Source organism: Dipodomys spectabilis, unplaced genomic scaffold, assembly GCF_019054845.1.
Source record: "Dipodomys spectabilis isolate Male_0828 unplaced genomic scaffold, ASM1905484v1 ptg000306l, whole genome shotgun sequence".
NCBI classification, from domain to species: domain Eukaryota; kingdom Metazoa; phylum Chordata; class Mammalia; order Rodentia; family Heteromyidae; genus Dipodomys; species Dipodomys spectabilis.
In genome coordinates, this window is record NW_024870983.1 from 1,490,697 (window position 1) to 1,494,760 (window position 4,064).

Below are 4,064 nucleotides of genomic sequence, written 5' to 3' on the forward strand. Positions count from 1 at the left end.
TTGTTTGGCGAGTAGATATTTAGAATGGTAATATCCGCCTGAAAGAGAGATCCCATAATTAGTATGTAGCAACCTTCTTTATCTCTTCTCACGAATTTTAATTTGAAGTCTATTTTATCTGATATTAGGATTGCAGCTCCCGCCTGGTTATGGGGGCCGTTTGTTTGGTAGATTTTGCTCCAGCCTTTAACATTGAAAATGTGTTTGTTTTTACGGGCAACATGTTGCTCCTGAAGGCAGCAGAGAGAAGGATCTTGATTTTTAATCCAACTAGGCAGTCTATGTCGCTTAATTGGAGAGCTAAGTGTGTTAATGTTGATAGATAGGATTGAGTGGTATTTGGGAGTTCCTGCCATGTTATCCACCTTCTTGGGGGCTGGGAAAACTGGGTTCTTCATATGGTTCTTGGATTCTCCGTTTGGGTGCACTTTATTGACCTTTATTGTGGTATTGTTGGTTTTCTATCTGCAGGACATCTGTAAGAACTTTTGTAGGGCTGGTTTGGTGGAGATGTATTGTTTCAATTTTTCTTTCCTATGGAAGTTTTTTATTTGGCCTTCAGTTATAAAGGAGAGTTTAGCTGGGTACAGTATTCTTGCTTGATAGTTTTTTGATTTTAGGGCATGGCATACATCATATCAGACTCTTGTGGGATTGTCTCTGCTGAGAAATCTGAGGTGATTCTAGTTGGTTTCCCTTTATAGGTGATTAATCTTTTCTCCCTGACAGCTTTAAAGATCTTTTCCTTGGTCTGAATGGATCCTTTGTGGATTATAATGTGACAGTAGGATGTCCTATTTTTGTCTGGTCTATTTGGAGTTCTAAAAGATTCTTGTATCTGAATAGGCCTATCTTTTTGTATGTTTGGGAAGTTCTCTGCTAGGATCCTGTTAAACAAGTTTCCTAGACCATTAACTTCTGTTTCTAGGTTCTCTTCTATACCCATTATCCGTAGATTAGGCCTTCTGATGGTGTCTTCCAAGTTTTGGATAGATCTATCATATTTCTTGGACTTGTCTTGGATGGTTGTATGTTCTTTCTCTATAATATCTAGGCTGCCTTCAATCCCTGTGATTTGATCTTCTGCATGGTCTAACCTGCGGTCAAGACTTTCTACTTTATTTTTTATTTCTTTTCCTTCTAATTGGTCAGCTTTGATGGCTTCAAATTCTTTGTTGAAGCTTTGTTTTAGATCTTGTATGAACTTCTTTACTTCCTTAATTTGGTTTTCACTGTTTATTCTCAAATCACTTAGTTGATTGGTTATGGTTTCCTTGGACTCCCATTCCTTCTGTTGGGTTCCATTCAGGATTCCCTTTATGGTCTCCCTGACTTCCTTCAACTCTTTGTTAATGGATCCCAGGAATGCCTTTAGTGATCTTTGTGTATTCTTATCCTGCTCTCTCAAGTCCTGTGTTACTCTTTCCTTAGGTTCCTCCCAGTCCCATTACTGCCATTCCTGTAGTTCTCTTTGAGTGTTCTCAGCCTCTTAACGCCATTCCTGCCTTTCTCTTTGAGTATTCTCAAGCTGCTCACACAAATCCTGTATCAGTTTTTGAGTAGCTTCCTCACGCTCATGATGTTCCTGTATAAACTTTTAGATTGCCTCCTCTCTCTCCCTATCACGCTCATACAGAGTCCTTTGTAGGTTTTCAATATTTTCCTGCATTGACCTTTTGTTTGCTTCCTTTCTCTCCCCATCACACACATACAGAGTCCATTGTATGTTTTCAATCTTTTCATTTGTCATGTTTGCCAGAAGTGTTTGTAGAGCTATTTGGGAACTTTGCTCTGGATTATTCATTATCTGTTCTGTCCCCTGATTATCAAGAGTGGGAGTTGAGATACCTGGACTCGCCATTTTTCTTGTGTTTTTCCAGCTTACTCTGCCCATTTGGGATGCAAATAGCACCAGTTTTGTGCTAGAACACTAACTTAATGCAACATCAACCAAAATCTGAATTTGCACAGTCAATAGTCTGCAGATACAATCTAGTTCAACAGCTACATCTATTCAACATCAAACAACTATATATTAATGGACTACACATCGCAAAGATGAATTTGGAAAACCAGAAGTTATTAGGGTTAGGGAGAGATGTGGGTAAAAAATAGGAATAGAGTGATGTGGGAAGGCACAGGTAGAGTTAACTAAGTCCTAATCTCAAAGCAGGAAATAGGTTGGATAGGATGAAAGTAGAGAGAGAGAGAAAAAGAAGAAAGAGAAAGGGAAAAGAAAAGGGACCAGAAAAAATAGAAAATAATAATTAATAATATTATGTAGATTCCAAAACAAACTATTCAGAGAAGAACATGAATATAATGAGAGAAGGGAAGGGATATAAAGGAGATGTGAAAAACTTAACAATAAAAATGCTTAAAATATTATATAGGTATAAAGAGGTAGTACTGCTATTAAGGAATATAAGTCTCAGAGGTTTTGAATTGAGTAATAAATTTGTGGATTAAGTGTGTACACAATGGGGGATAGGGTCTAATAATCAAATACGGGTTTAACTGAGCATGTTCAGGACAACAATTAAGTCACAAAAAGAAGACGAAAGAGAAGAGAAATTGAAAAGGATAAGAAAGGAAGAAAAAAAGATCAGAAGTTCAGTAGAGCTAAACAAAATCAAAAAGAAAATTTAAAAAAAGAGAAAGAATTGCTAAGGGTCTGTCAACTTTGTTAATTTTTTCGAAGAACCAACTCTTTGTTTTGTTGATTCTTTCTATAGTTTTTTTTGGATTCTAATTCATTTAATTCTGATTTAATTTTAATTATTTCTTTCCATCTACTGGATTGGGGTTTATCTTGCTGCTCTTTTTCAAGGAGGTTTAGATGTGTCATTAAATTGTTGGTTTCCGATCTCTCCAATTTGTTGATGTAGGAGCTCAGAGCTATAAACTTGCCTCTGAGTACTGCTTTTGCTGTGTCCCAGGGGAGCTGGAAATTTGTGTGTTCATTTTTGTTGAATAGCATGAACATTTGAACTTCCTTTCTCATCTCTTCCATGACCCACTCGTGATTCAGCAGTGTGTTGTTCAGCCTCCTTGTGATACCAGACTTTCTTTGGTGGCTTTTGGTGTTGAGTTCTAATTTTATTCCCTTGTGGTCAGAGAGAATGCAAGGTGTAATTTCAATGTTTCTGAATTTGGAAAAGTTTGCTTTCTGGCCTAAAATGTGGTCTATTTTAGAAAATGTTCCATGTGCTGCTGGGAAAAACATGTATTCTCATGCTGCTGGGTGAAATGATCGGTAGATATCTGTTAAATCTAGTTGATCTAAGCAGCTGTTTAGATCTGCAGTTTCTCTGTTGAGTTTTGCCGAGTTGATCTATCTAGTGGGGAGAGTGGTGCGTTAAAATCCCCAACAATTAATGTCTTTGGAGTTATATGGGATTTGAAGGAAAGTAGTGTTTCTTGGATAAACTTGGGTGCTCCATTGTTTGGAGAGTAGATATTTAGAATTGCAATATACTCCTGAAAGAGAGATCCCATAATTAGTATGTAGCAACCTTCTTTATCTCTTCTCACGAATTTTAATTTGAAGTCTATTTTATCTGATATTAGGATTGCAACTCCTGACTGTTTATGGGGGCCGTTTGCTTGGTAGATTTTGTTCCAACCTTTAACATTGAAAATGTGTTTGTTTTTACGGGCAAGATGTTTCTCCTGAAGGCAGCAGAAAGAAGAGTCTTGTTTTTTAATCCAGCTAGACAGCACATGTCGCTTAATTGGAGAGTTCTGTCCGTTAACGTTAAGAGAAAGGACTGAGACGTATTTGGAGTTCCTGCCATGTTATCCACCTTCTTGGAGGTTGCAAAAATTGGGTTCTTCCTATGGTTCTTGGATTCTCAGTTTGGGTGTAGTTTCTTGACCTTTATTGTGGCCTTGTTGGTTTTCTATGTGTAAGACATCTTTAAGAATCTTTTGAAGGGCTGGTTTGGTGGAGACATATTGTTTCAATTTTTCTTTGCTATGGAAGGTTTTTATTTGGCCTTCAGTTATGAAGGAGAGTTTAGCTTGGTACAGTATTCTTGGTTGATAGTTGTTTGTTTTTAGGG